Source organism: Musa acuminata, chromosome BXJ2-8, assembly GCF_036884655.1.
Source record: "Musa acuminata AAA Group cultivar baxijiao chromosome BXJ2-8, Cavendish_Baxijiao_AAA, whole genome shotgun sequence".
Taxonomy (NCBI): domain Eukaryota; kingdom Viridiplantae; phylum Streptophyta; class Magnoliopsida; order Zingiberales; family Musaceae; genus Musa; species Musa acuminata.
The window spans coordinates 15243999-15259708 of record NC_088345.1 but is presented as its reverse complement, the minus strand read 5'-3'; positions in this window follow the sequence as shown (position 1 = coordinate 15259708).

Sequence of the window (15710 nt, the reverse complement as noted above, 5' to 3'; positions counted from 1 at the left end):
TTCTACCATGCATGATCATAACTTTTCATTTGTAAGCATCAACATAATATCATGACTGATAAGGGAAATAATGCAATAAGACTGGCTGACGTCACCTGTCCCATCACGCCTCAGCACCTGGTCAAACTGGCTAACACGCTGACCGAGGCACCATTAATACCAGCCTGCCCCTTGCCAAAAGTCAAGTCTAACACGTTGACCGAGGCACATCAATCCCGACCTGCCCCCTGCAAGTGGGCAACTTAGGAAGCAGATTACTTCCCTATAAATACCCTCTTGCTCATTAGAAGAAAAGGGCGACCGAGACGGAAACACCCCCTCTTCAACCACCCTCTCGTTCATGGGGGATCACACACTCAACACACAGAGGTTTCTCCTCCTCCTAAACCCCCTCCACGTTGCTAACTTGATCGTCGGAGGGGTCGGGCCGAGCCTCCGACCCGACCTGTGTGCAGGAACGAAGGCGAGGTGGCCTCTTCCCGGCGCTACTGTGGAGCTGCTGACCCGATCTACCGCCCCGAACCACGGTGCTCGGCCGAGGGACGTCTCCCGAGATTCCCGACTTCCGGACCCCAGAACCGAGCCGCGTCGGCCCCGAGGCCACGGCATAAAAAGTTACCTACCATAACATTTTGGCGCTAGAAGGAGGGCCCGGAATGACGGTACGTTAGCCTTCTCTTGGGTTGCTCCCTACAGTCGACCTGCACTAGTAGCAGCGACTTCTGGGGTTGGTTTTGACCCTTTGGCCCCATGCGCGGCAGCCCGCCTCAACTGCTCGGCTGACGGACTACCTGCTGCCTCGGCCCCATGTGCGGCCACCCGCGTCAGCTCCTCGGCTGACCGCGCAGCTTGCTACCTCGGCCCCGATCGTCTCGGCCCCGTGCGTGGCCAGCCCGCGTCGGCACCTTGGCGGACAGCGCAGCTTGATGCCGCGACCAGCCCACGCGCCTCGACTGATCGGCGCCTCGGCCCCGATCGGCTCGGCCCCATGCGCGGCCGACCGGCCAGCGCCGGCCCCACGTGCGCGACCAGCCCCGCGCTACAGCGACCCCATGCGCGGCCATCCTGCGTCATGCTCCTCGGCCACACACGGCCGAGATCCACCTCGGTGCAGCCAGCCCGCGCGCTTCGGCCACTCGGCCCCATGCGCGGCCATCCCGCGTCAGCTCCTCGGCTGACCGTGCAGCTTACTGCCTCGACCCCGATCGTCTCGGCCCCGTGCACGGCCAGCCCACGTCGGCACCCTGGCGGACAGCGCAGCTTGCTGCCGCGACCAGCCCGCGCGCCTCGGCTGATCGGCGCCTCGGCCCCAATCGTCTCGGCCCCGTGCGCGGCCAGCCCGCGTCGGCACCTTGGCTGACAGTGCAGCGTGCTGCCGCGGCCAGCCCACGCGCACGACTAGCCCCCGCGCCTCGACCCCTCGGTCCCACGCGCGCGGCCAACCCGCCCGCGTCGGCCCCACGCGCACGACCCCTCGGTCGCACGCGCGCGGTCAGCCCGACCACGTCGGCACCCCGCGCGTGACCAGCCAGCGCAGCTTGCTGCCTCGGCCCCGTGCGCAGCAACACGCTGCAGCCAACACGCTACCTCGGCCCCATGCGCGGGCGTCTGCCTCAGCTACTCCGCTGACGGAGCAGCCCGCTGCCTCGACTCCTCGGCCCCGTGCGCAGCAACACGCTGCCTCAGCCCCATGCGTGGCCGTTCGCCTCAGCCGCTCGGCTGACGGAGCAGCCCGCTGCCTCGACTCCTCGGCCCCGTGCGCAGCCAACATGCTGCCTCTACCCCTCGGGCCCATGCTCAGTTGCTCGTCGGACAGCGCAGCTTGCTGCCTCAGCCCCATGCGCGGTCTATCCACCGCTGCCTTGACCCTTCGGCCCCATGCGCGGCAGCCCGCCTCACCTGCTCGGCTGACGGCGCTGCCTGCTGCCTCGGCCCCGTGCGCGGCTAGCCCACCTTAGTTGCTCGGCTGACAGCGCAGCTTGCTGCCTCAGCCCCATGCGCGGTCTATCCGCCTGCATCGAGCACCTCTGCCGCTCGTTGCCGAGATCTACCTCGGCCCGGCCTGTCCGCCTTTGTCGTGTACCTCGTCCGCATGGTGCCCGAGTCCACGTCCTTGCGTCTTGCCCGCCCGCGTCGTGCTACTCGGTCGCATGGCCCTCGCGACCACGCCTGCGCGGTCTGCCCGCCTGCGTCGTGCTCCTCGGTCGCGTAATGCCCGAGACCACGCCTGCGCCGCCAGCCGCTTGCGTCGTGCTCCTTGGCTCCATGTTCCCGAGACAGACCAGCGCCGCCAGCCCGCCTGCGTCGTGTCCCTCGGCACCATACCCCCCGAGACACGCCTGCGCTGAGCCACTTGGCCATATTCACTACCGAGCTCCCCTCAGAGCGGCCATGCCCCTCTGAGCGGTGTCACTCGGCCGCAGCCTGCCTGCGCCGGGCTTCTCGGCCCGAGCCTACCTCCTCGGCCTGCGTCCCGCTACTCGGCTGCATGGCCCTCGTGACCACGCCTGCGCGATCAGCCCGCCCACGTCGTGCTACTCGGCCGCATGGCCCTCGCGAACACTCCCGCGCGGCCTGCCCGCCTGCGTCATGCTACTCGGCTCTTCGGCTTTACGCCACCCGAGACCACACATGCGCGGCCCCAGCCCGCTTGCGTCGTGTTCCTTGGCCCCATGTTCCCGAGACAGACCTGCGCATCCTGCCCGCCTACGTCGTGTTCCTTGGCCCCATGTTCCCGAGACACACCGGCGCGGTCGACCCTTCTGCGCCGAGCCCCTCGACTGCTCGGCTGACGGCGCTGCCTCCTGCCTCGGCCCCATGCTCGGCCAGCGCGCCTCAATTGCTCGGCTGACAGCGCAGCTTGCTGCCTCAGCCCCATGCGTGGTCTATCCGCCTGCATCGAGCACCTCTACCGCTCGTTGCCGAGATCTACCTCGGCGCGGCCTGTCCGCCTCTGTCGTGTACCTCGGCCGCATGGTGACCGAGTCCACGTCCTCGCGTCCTGCCCGCCTGCGTCGTGCTACTCGGTCGCATGGCCCTCGCGACCACGCCTGCGCGGTCTGCCCGCCTGCATCGTCCTCCTCGGTCGCGTAATGCCCGAGACCACACCTGCGCCGCCAGCTGCCTGCGTCGTGCTCCTTGGCTCCATGTTCCCGAGACAGACCAACGCCGCCTGCCCACCTGCGTCGTGTCCCTCGGCTCCATACCCCCCGAGACACGCCTGTGCGGCCAGCCTGCCTGCGCCGAGCTACTCGGCCATATTCACTACCGAGCTCCCCTCAGAGCGGCCATGCCCCTCTGAGCGGTGTCACTCGGCCGCAGCCTGCCTGCGCCGGGCTTCTCTGCCCGAGCCTACCTCCTCGGCCTGCGTCCTGCTACTCAGCTGCATGGCCCTCGTGACCACGCCTGCGCAATCAGCCCACCCACGTCGTGCTACTCGGCCGCATGGCCCTCGCGAACACGCCCGCGCGGCCTGCCCGCCTGCGTCATGCTCCTCGGCTCTTCGGCTTTACGCCACCCGAGACCACACCTGCGCGGCCCCAGCCCGCTTGCGTCGTGTTCCTTGGCCCCATGTTCCCGAGACAGACCTGCGCAGCCTGCCCGCCTGCGTCGTGTTCCTTGGCCCCATGTTCCCGAGACACACCGGCGCGGTCGTCCCTTCTGCGCCGAACCCCTCGGCCACACTCTCCCGAACTCCCTCAGAGCGGCCTGCCCCTCTGAGCGGTGTCACTCGGGCGCAGCCTGCCTGCGCTGGGCTTCTCGGCCCTTCATCGTCGAGTTCACCTCGGTGCGGCCAGCCCGCCTACGTTGTGCTCCTCGGCTCTCGGCTTTACGCCACCCGAGACCGCGCCTGTGCGGCCAGCCCGCCTACGTTGTGCTCCTCGGCTCTTCGGCTTTACGCCACCCAAGACATACTTGGCCGCTCCTCGGCTCTCCGACTCTGCGCCACCCAGGACACGCCTGCGCGGCTAGCCCGCTTGCTTCGTGCTCCTCGGCTCCGTTCTCCTCGAAATGCGTCCACACGACTAGCCTACCTGGAGACAGAAGCCATGCATCGTACTCCCCTTGCGTGACAACCAACGCATAGCTCCTTTCGGGGGGGGAATATGATAAGGGAAATAATGGCAACAAGACTGGCTGACGTCACCTGTCCCATCACGCCTCAACACCTGGTCAAACTGGCCAACACGTTGACCGAGGCACCATTAATACCCGCCTGCCCCCCGCCAAAAGTCAAGTCTAACATGTTGACCGAGGCTCATCAATCCCGACCTGCCCCTGCAAGTGGGCAGCTTAGGAAGCAGATTGCTTCCCTATAAATACCCTCTTGCTCATTAGAAGAAAAGGGCGACCGAGACGGAAACACCCCCTCCTTAACCACCCTCTCGTTCATGGGGGATCACACACTCAACACACAGAGGTTTCTCCTCCTCCTAAACCCCCTCCACGTTGCTAACTTGATCGTCGGAGGGGTCGGGCCGAGCCTCCGACCCGACCTGTGTGCAGGAACGAAGGCGAGGTGGCCTCTTCCCGGCGCTACTGTGGAGCTGCTGACCCGATCTACCGCCCCGAACCACGGTGCTCGGCCGAGGGACGTCTCTCGAGATTCCCGACTTCCGGACCCAGAACCGAGCCGCGTCGGCCCCGAGGCCATGGCTTAAAAAATTACCTACCGTAACAATGACTATTTCATGCATAATTTTATATCATCACAATAAAATCAAGAAAAATTAATTGGGTGATGAGATTAACACTTCATGAACACAAAAAATTTGTACATAAAAATCATATCATGAAAGATAAAATATCAAAGATCATGAAGGATTAAGTCATGAATACTAAATGACATGATTTATCTTGACAACTCTCCCTTTTAGTAAATGACAAAAAGAAACATTGGAGTTTAAAAATAAAATCTTGATTCATAGAAAAATTTTAAGTATCAATATCGAGAATTAAAGATCATGATAAAGACATTCCTATAGCATAAGGTGTCATAAGAGAACACATAAAGAATCTCGATTTATGTATAATATCTTTCTATTCATTATGAATCATAAAAATTATAATTCTGAAAAATCATGATTCATTTGGATAGTATATAGCAAAAAGAAACATTAAGGATAAAAGATCTTGACTTATATAGGGTAAATCTCAAGTTATAAATATCGAGAAATCAAAATAAAAATCATGGTTAGATGAAACTCATCAAAATTCAAATCAACAAATCATCAAAATCACTTTCAAGAGATTCAAAATGGCATAAATAACTTTATCAATCTCTTAGTGAAAACTCGATAAGATAGAGAAAAAGAAATTTTCAAGAAAACTGCTTTCCTCATTTTAGTTATTTCAATTAATGTGATTTATTTTATAGAAGCATGCTTTTTTTATTTATGCCAAATAAAACCATGCATCAACATTTAAAATGGAAAGAGCAAGATTTATCACAAAAACATCAAGATCAAAAAGTGTAAAACATAATTCCAAAACATATGATTTCAAATCATTACTTCAAGTCCTCATGCATAATATAAAATCATCAAGCATGATACAAAATCTTTTAACATTTTCATTACGTCTTTCATCATTATGTCATTAAAACATCAAGCATGATTTCATTGAACATAAGGCATCTTTAATCAACATCGAAGAGTAATACAAAAATCAACATAATACACATTATTACTTCTCAGGCACATAAATAAAATTAGTATTAGATTTATATCTAACATTTTGTTATATTTTCATAAAATATGCAACTATCATTTTCAAAATTACTAGCATGATCCTAATTTTTTTTTTACTAACTAATTAAAAATAACTCATAAAAATCATCAAGTAATTTCAAAATAAAGTAAAAGGGTTTCATTTGAGTTGTTTACCTCGTTGATGAAAGTTGTTAAAGCGTAGTTCGCCACCTTGCTCTTGTTGATTTGCTCCTCATCTTCGAAGGTACTCGTTTTGTCCCAAAATGCTTTCTTTTTCTTGCATTCATAGTAAATAGTGACATTCTTTTTAAGTTTACTTTTAATTTTTGGTTCTTATTTTAAAAACTTTTTAATATTTATTATGAGAAATTCAAGTTTACTATCACTTAAGTTTTCACTCGAATAGTTTTCTTTTGTTCTAAGTGCAAAATCCTTCATGTTCTTTGGAAGGTTGTTCTCAAGTTCGTCATGTGCCACATTGGTTATTTTGTAGGTCATCAAAGGCCCGTTAAGTTCTTCGATCAAAAAATTATTCAAATCCTTGGCCTCTTGAATGACTGTTACTTTAGAATCCAAATTTTTAGAAAGAGATCGTAAAACTTTATTAACAAGTTCAAAATTCAAAAAACATTTACCAAGTGCTTTTAGACTATTGACGACATCCGTAAAACGGGTGTACATGTCTCCAATAGTCTCTCTCGGCTTCATTCGAAAAAGTTTAAAATCATGCATCAAAAGATTTGTCTTAGAATCTTTTACTCAACTAGTGCCCTTCGTGTGTGATTTTAAGAGTGTGGCAAATATCGAAAGTTGTTTCGCACATAGAAATTCGATTGAATTCATTTTTGTCTAAGGCGAAAATAGGGCATTCAAAGCTCTAGCATTGGAGTAGAAGACCTTTAAAATTCGTTTTCAATAATATTCTATAAATTTAAATCCAAGGAAAGCAAGAAAACTCTTATTCGAGTTTTTCAATGTGTAGTCCGTCCCATAGAACATGGGAGGACGAATAAGAGAGTGACCCTCTTAAAAGTCGAAAAGAGTAATTTCTCTTGGGTGTTAAACCAAATGAAAAATAACGTGGATCTGATACCAACTATTAGGAATGAGTCGGTACTAAGAGGGGTGGGGGTGAATTAGTGCAGCGGTAAAAATATCAAAAAAATATTCGTTCGTTGAAAACCGATCGGAAAGATGTTAACTTAAAAATACTCTCGTAAGTGTGTAATGTGGAAGTAGAGCAGTGAGTAAGTTGATTTGTAGCAATGGTAAACAGCAAAGTAGAAGGCAACAAATCGATTTAATAGTGATTCGATCGTTATGACCTACATCCACTCCTGATTCTTCTTCTGTCGAGGCCACTAGTATCCACTAACGGTCTTTCTTCAATAGGCAAAGACTAACCACCATCTTACACCCCTCTTCTCCTTTTCACAGGTTTAGGAGATAACCTTTTACAAGCACTCACTCTTCCCTATACAAAATTCTAAACTTAGAACTTTAGAGGAGGGAATCTCTCAAGTAATTACTACAGCATTTTCTCACTTTTAAATTCTCTATGCTTGTGTATGTTAACCAGGGATGAGAGGGGTATTTAAAGGCCTCAAGTGGACTCAAACTTGAAGCCTAAAAATGTCTCATCACAGGTTTCCTAGGTCATGGCAGTACCACTGCTTTTGATGGGCGGTACCATCGCTTGAAAATATCTTAGAGACTGTGTCTGGGTGGTACCACTGCCCAAACTAGCGGTACGACCGCTTGACATAGTCTCCGAGACTGTGCCATCGATGGTGCCACCTGTTGGGTCATTGTTTGGCCCTTTTATTGGGCCCAACATAGTCCATACATGGGCCCAACTGGCCCCTAATTGGGTTGGCCCAATTTCAATCCTAATTATGTGCTAACTATGAATTCTAAGGTATACACTAAGTAAACTAGGTCCGGTTAGTCTAGGTTTCTTCTAGCGAGCTTTCGGCGAACTTTCGACGATCTCTCGGCAATGTTCCAATGGACTCCTAGCAAGCTATTAGAATTCATGACAATCTTCTTGGAAAGTTCCGACAAACTTCTTTGGTAAGCTCCTGGACTTCTTAGTCAATTCAGACAGAACTTCCGATGAATGTCCGAACTTCTGACAAACTCTCGAACTCCAACAAAATCTCGTTCTGGACTCTGGGACCTCATTTGCTTTATGCCTTGATCGCTATCATAGTTAATCCTACACAATTAAAACATACTTCAATCTAGATAATTATTACAAAGCTTGAATCATATTGTCTGGCATGTCATTGGTTCATCGACACTTCGTCCGATTCATCGACGCTTCGTCCGATTCTTCGATGCATCATCCTCTCTTGCGATCTATTGCCTAATCGACCAGTTGACCTCTGTAACTCCAATTTCCTTGGTGTAATTTTCATTCTTCTTGGCCCGATTCCTAAACCCATGGCCCGAAGCCTTTTTTCGATACATCGACCAATCTTTTGACATATTTTTCTCCGGCCCAACATGATTCTTCCTGCTTTAATTGTCTCTCCCTGATTGAAGCTTCCTGCGTCACTCAAAACATATATCAAATTATAAACACTATCAATTAGTTTCATTATCAAAATCCAAGATTCAACACTCGCGAGAGGCGAGATTGACCTTAAGATGGGCAATAAAGCAAAAGTTGCTACTGTAGCTGTTGGCGTGGTCACCCTACATCTACTTGGTGGAGCTATTATTGCATTGGATGCATGCTATTTTGTTTCTTTTATTATCAAAAATATTATTTCCATTTCTTGACAATTAGTGGATATAAATTAGTTTTTGAGAAAATTGGTTGTTCAATATTATTAGATGATGAGATCATCATGAGAGGAACATTGCATAATAATTTGTTTATACTAGACACTACTCCACATATTATGAATGTAAGTGCATCTAAGAGGATACGAGATGAGGTGAACTATATATACCTGTGACATTGTAAGCTCAGTCATATACATGAGGGAAGTATTCAAAAGTTGCTAAAAGATGGATATCTAGATCCATTCGACTATGAGTCATATGTAACTTACAAGCCTTGCCTTCATGAAAAACTGACCAACTCTCCATTTAGTAGAACTGAAGAGAGAGCCACTAAGCTACTGAAACTTATATATAGTGATGTATGTGGACCCATGTCAACTCATGTCATTGGTGGTTACTCCTACTTCATTATCTTTACTGATGATTTCTCAAGATATGGACATGTGTACTTAATAAAATATAAGTCTGAGGCCTTTGAGAAATTCAAAGAGTATAAGAATGATGTGGAGAACTAGATTTGAAAGAGTATCAAGACTCTTCGATCAAATCGAGGAGATGAGTACTTGAGTACAGATTTTATCCATTTCCTCAAGAACCATGGGATTTTGTCCCAATGGAGACCTCCTTATACACCTTAGCTCAATGGTGTATCTGAAAAGAGGAATCGTACACTGTTAGACATGGTGTGGTCCATGATGAGTTTTGCTGACCTACTCATCTCATTCTAGGGGTACGCCCTAGAGATCGTAGCTTATCTTCTAAATAGAGTTCCAATTAAGTCGGTTGTGTATACACCATCTGAGATATGGAAAAAGAAGAAGCTTGATCTTAAGGTTGTTAAGATTTGTGGCTGTCCTGCCCACGTTAAAAGATACAATCTTGATAAATTGGAATCAAGAATGGAGCGGTGCAAGTTCATGGGATACCCCAAGGAAACTTATGGATATTATTTCTATCTTATTGAAGACTAAAAGGTCTTTGTAGTCAAGAGAATGGTATTTCTTGAGAAGGAACATGTTCTTGGCGGAGATAGTAGGAGCATGATAGAGTTAAATGAGGTTGGAGAACCTAGCTTAAGCACCACTCCACAACTCGAGTCTATTCAGATACCTAACACACAAGTTCCAACTTTACGTAGGTCCGATAAAGTATCTCATCTTCCTGATAGATATGTGGGACATATTAGAGGAGTGGATGTTGATGATATTGATCTTCATACCTATGAGGAGGCTATTATGAGTATAGACTTTGGGAAGTGGCAATAATCCATGAATTCTGAGAAAGATTCCATATACTCCAACAAGGTTTAGAACCTAGTTGATGCATCCAAGAGTATTGTACCCATCGGTTACAAGTGGATCTTTAAGAAGAAGATCGGAGTAGATGGAAAGGTAGAGACCTATAAAGCAAGGCTAGTAGCTAAGGGGTATCATCAAAGGCAAGATGTTGACTATGACGAAACATTCTCACCCACAGCCATGCTAAAATCCATTCGAATTCTATTGGCTATTGCAGCACACTATGATTACGAGATCTAGCATATGGATGTGAAAATCACATTCCTCAATGGCAACCGGAGGTGTATATGATACAACGTATCCAAGGACTACCCAGATAAGGTGTGCAGGTTACTTAGATTCATTTATGGACTAAAGCAAGTTTCTCAAAGTTGGAACATAAGATTTGATGAGGCAATCATATCTTATGACTTCATTAAGAACGAAGATGAGCCTTGGGTATATAGGAAGGTAAGTGGGAGCGCTATCACCTTCTTGGTATTATATGTGGATGACATGCTAATCATTGGGAATGATGTAGGAATACTATCCATAGTAAAGACTTGGTTATCTAGACACTTCTCCATTAAGGACTTAGGAGAAGCATCCTATATCTTAGGGATTCGGATCTATAGAGATAGATCCAAAAGGATGCTTGGCTTGTCCCAATCCAAGTACATAGACACCATTGTCAAAAGGTTTGGCATAAAAAATTCAAAGAGATGTCTCATATTGATAAGACATGGGATACACTTTCTAGGAGTACATCCCCAAAGACTCTTGAAGAAAAGGCGAACCTAGATAGGATACCCTATACCTCAGCGATAGGGTCTATCATATATGGCATGTTATGTACTAGGCCTGATATAGCGCATGCTCTAAGTGTCACGAGTAGGTATTAGGCAGATCTAGGCTTGGAGCATTGGAAAACAATAAAGTATATTCTTAAGTACTTAAGAAGAACTAAGGATCTTTCACTAGTATATGGAGGTAGTAGCCTTAGGGTTGAAGGCTACACAAACTCGAGTTTCCAATCTGATGTCGATGATAACAAGTTGAATTCGAGGTATATGTATATCCTAAATGGAGGAGTAGTGTACTAGAAGAGTTCCAAATAAGATACTATTTCTGACTCAACCACATAGGCGGAGTATATTGCTGCAATAGAGGCACCAAAAGAGGGAGTCTAGATGAAGAAGTTCATCACAAATCTAGGAGTCGTGCTAAGCAAGGGGGGAGTTGATTCCGTTATATTATGAAAACAACTAGGCGATTGCTCAAGCGAAAGAACCTAGATCTTATCAGAAGTCTAAGCACATTTTGAGGAGGTTCCACCTGATTAGTGAGATCATGACCCGAGGAGATGTAGCAGCGGAAAGAGTTACATCCGAAGATAATATTGCAGATCCATTGACAAAGCCATTGTCTCATATTGTCTTTGAGCATCACAAGGGTCTAATGAGTATCGGACACATAGGTGATTGAATTTAGGTCAAATGGGAGATTGCTAGTCATAGGTGCCCAAACTTTTGTTTCAATTGACCCTATGGATTTTGCGAAACAGTGATCGTAACTTCCAACCTTTTGATTCTAAACTGCTTATAAGTCCTTGTTGGAACTCTTATTTATGCAAAACTTATTTTGTTGGAAACTAGACTCGTAGATCTTTCTTTTAATACATGGATTAAAAGATTTAGAGTCTAAATACCTACCTAATTTTCTATTAAAATTGACCCTATGAATTATGCAAAAATAGAGATTTTGATCTATGATATTTAGTTACCGAATTATTTATAATTCTCTGTTGTAAACTTTGATTCATTTGAAACTTATTTTATCTGAAAGTAGATTGAAATATCTTTCCAAAGATATCATTCTTAAGTAATTTAGAGCATTAATTGGTTGTCCGAATAATTCATGCGTTGTGCCTCTCAAATTCTACCAAAAATCGAGCTTTGGTCGATTTCGCCTATTCTTATTTCATTCCCTTTGAAAATTGATTTCATCTAGCATTCTTTCTTCAATTAAGTTTTATCTTACTAGTTTGAATTCTTGTATACTCTTATCCTTAAATTATTTACATTCTTGAAACCTTTTATGTAAAGTTTATGTTGTATCACATTATTTTGTATACGCACATGTATGTTCCTTGTTCCGCATGTGCTTCTAATATATGCTAAAATCCTTATATGCTCTTGCTTTATTTCCTTTCAAATTTGAATGCATTTGTGAAAGATTATGTTTACATCATATTGACTCATAAAGACATAAGTACGTTTTATTGTTCAACATTGCTTTTGATATGTGCTAATTTTATTGTTCACATTATCCTTTTATACTCTAGTGTGTGAATTAGTACAGCGGAAAACATTCACGATTTCAGAAAAATATTCGTTTCGACTAAAACCGATTCCGACAAAAATGGTTTCGATTCAATCTGTTTCAGAGAGAAGTTGAACTTGAAAGCTTTCGTAAAAGTGCAAGAGAAGATTAAAGAGGTTTACAATAATATAAATTACACAAATAAAAAGCAAACTAGAATTTAGAGTAGTTCGGTCAATGTGACCTACATCCACTTTCGGATTTATGACGAGGTCACTAGCATCCACTAAAGGCCTTCCTTCAATAGGTGAAGACTGAACACCTCTTTATAGTGCTTTCTCGTTTTCCCGAGTTTAGGAGATAATCCTTACAAGTCTCACTCCTCTTTCTTGGATGGTTACAAGGCTAAGAGACGAAGGAGGAGAACTCTAACTTTTACAACACTTTTATAACTCAAGAATTCAAGATTAAGCCAATGCTTTCGTGCCCTTTCATGCAGAAAAGAGTGGGATTTTTATAGACCCCAATGGCTTCAAAATTGGAGCCAAAAAGTATCACATCCCCGGAATTCGAGGTACTAGTGGTACTACCGTCGCTGATTTTATACTGGGCGGTACCACCGCCTAATAGGGGCGATACCACCGTTTGCAGCATTTACTGCCGGTGGTACCACCGCCTAGATATCCTGGGGGGCACTGCCTTCCAGGCGGTGCCACCACCGGTCAAGAATTCAAGGGCTGAATTGGCTGATCAATTCGGCCCAATTCATCTCTATTAAGGGTCCACTTGGCCCCTAATTAAGTTAGTGGGATTACCTCTCAATCCTAACTTAATTTACACTATAACTATGATAATTAAGACATAATTACATCGCCTCTTGTTCTGGTGCGTCAATTGCTCTTCCGACGAGCTTCCGGCGTACTTCTGGCGAACATCCGATGAACTCTCAACAATGTTCCGGCGGACTCCCAGTTGGACTTTACGACGATCTTCTTAGCAAGTTCCGATGAGCTTCTTTGGCAAGCTCCTGGACTTGTCGGTTGGTTCCGACGAAACTTCCGACGAACGTTCGGACTTCCGACAAACTCTCAAACTCTCAATGATATCTCGATCTTGACTCCAGCACAACACTTGCTTTATATCTTACTGCTATCATAGTTAATCCTACACACTTTTCTCAACATATAGATTAGATCAAACAATTTATAATTGACTTCATCATCAAAATTCGAGATTCAACACCTTTGCTAGAAATGGTAGAGTGAGTTATGCATAGAGCCCATGATGCTCTACCGGCTCCCTATGACTTCACTCAGACATGGGTGGATGGAGCTCCCAAACGTGGGAGATTTATGTTTGGTGGTCATTCAGAAATGGATGTACCATATATTATGTTATGATCCTACTTCATCTTCTATGTGTTTGATATGATATCCAGAGCTTTGGTTATGTAATTATATATGTGCTTTGGATAAGAATGATATGAATGCAATGTATGTTTGAGCTTCTGTTTCATATTTGTTCTTTGATATGTTCCGAAATACTTCTTATGCCTCTGAAATATTCATACACCATTGATATGCTTTGAAATGCTTTATTTACCATTGATATGCTATGAAATATTCCATATATTGTTGATATGCTCTGGAACATTTTATACTCTATTGATATACTCCAATTACTCTCTATTCCATTTGTTATGAACCAAATATATTTTGAATGAAATGACATTTACAAATTTGTATCTAATGAGATGGTATTCTTGAATCTCTTATATTCTTGTTTAAAACTATCCATTTTTGTTCTAAATATGTGTTGTCACTTACTAAGTTTTTTAGCTCACTCCATTGCTATGTAATCTTTGAAGTCAACTTATCACTCTCTAAGATGTTTAAATTGGGCTGTGGCAGTGGAGAGCAATTCAGAATTATGGGCAAGTATTATTGGTTGTTATGTTATTATTGTATACATGCATTTTGTATGTAATAAAATGTTATCGATAGATTTGAAATTGATATATCGCGTAAACATGTTAAAAGATATCTCTTATTTAGAATTTCAGAAATTTAAGTTTAGGTTAGGATGATATGAGCTAATGGTAAATAGTTGGAGTTCTAATTGTATAAATTGTTTAGCTTGTGGATTTATAAGTATTGTTAATTGTTAAGTTGGCATGGGTTTTCATACATGTGAATTATCAAGTAATATGATATATGATTATAAATTATACAGATTTTATGGATGTGATTAATGTTTAAATATTTCTAAATATCCTCAAATATGTGTTTAGATCTTGGAAATGGTTTGTTGATAAAATTGTTAATATTTCGGGGGGGCGTGATACCTTTAGATATGCATAGATAAAGTTGAGAGATAATTAGAAAGAAAAATCAAAAATATTATATCTAACAAGGGTGATAAATTTTATAGTAGTCATGAAGAACCCAATTATAATTCTAGTTTTTTTGCTAAATTCATGAAAAACTAAGGTATTTGTGATTAGTATAATTTGCTAGATATGACAGTTAAATAAAATTATTGAAAGTTGAAATTGTACTCTTATGAATATGGTTAGGAGTATAATAAATTATTCTTCTATACCTTAATCAATATGAAAAAAAGCTCTAAGAATGATTATGCATATATTAAATAAGATTCCTAATAAATCAATTCTATTAACTTCTTTTAAGTTATGGATTAGTAGAAAACCCAACTTGAGATATTGACAATAGAATTGTCCTACAAAGATAAGGATTTTCAATTCAATTCACATTAAAAGAAATTAGATTCAAATACTTTTTATAGATATTTTATTATTTATTCAAAAAAATTTAAAGGAATATAGATTTTATTATCTTAATCATAATTAGAGGATAGTTGAATATGGTAATACAAGATTTCTAGAAAAATAGTGAATCAATGAGAGTAAAAATCTAAAAAATTAATATTGATATTGAGAAGATATTGATACTTCTTTATCATTTTATATTCGAGAGATTATTATTCCTCAAATCATTAAATGATTTGATTAAAATGAACAATAAAATAAAATTGATGAACTCCCATATAATATGGATATCAATGTTGATAAACATGTAGAATAATCATAATCGGTAATTTTGAGAATATCTTAAAGGGAGAGAAAACCTATCTTTTTTTATTAATTATGTGGTATTAATACAAGAATCATGATATAGGAATCAAAATGATTCCTCATTGTTTTCCTAAATTATAAAAAATAGTTATTCTAATTTATGGTACAATACAATAAAAGATGTGTCAAAATTAATAGACCAAAATAGTGTATGAAAACTTATCGAATTGTCCAATAACTAAAAAAAAATTACTATATAAATATGACTCAAGGAATAATATCGAATAATATATATCGAATAATATAATAGCTACACTTATAGTTAAGTTAAACTTATAAAAAATACATCAATCATAATGAGATTTTTTTTATTTTTTAAATATACTCATTAAGAATCGTTATGAAGTTAGTGGCTTATTATGATTTTAAGTTAAATCATATATACTTGAAATAAATTTTTTAATGGGATCTAATTTGATTAACCTAAAAAATTTATATAAAAAATAAAAAAAT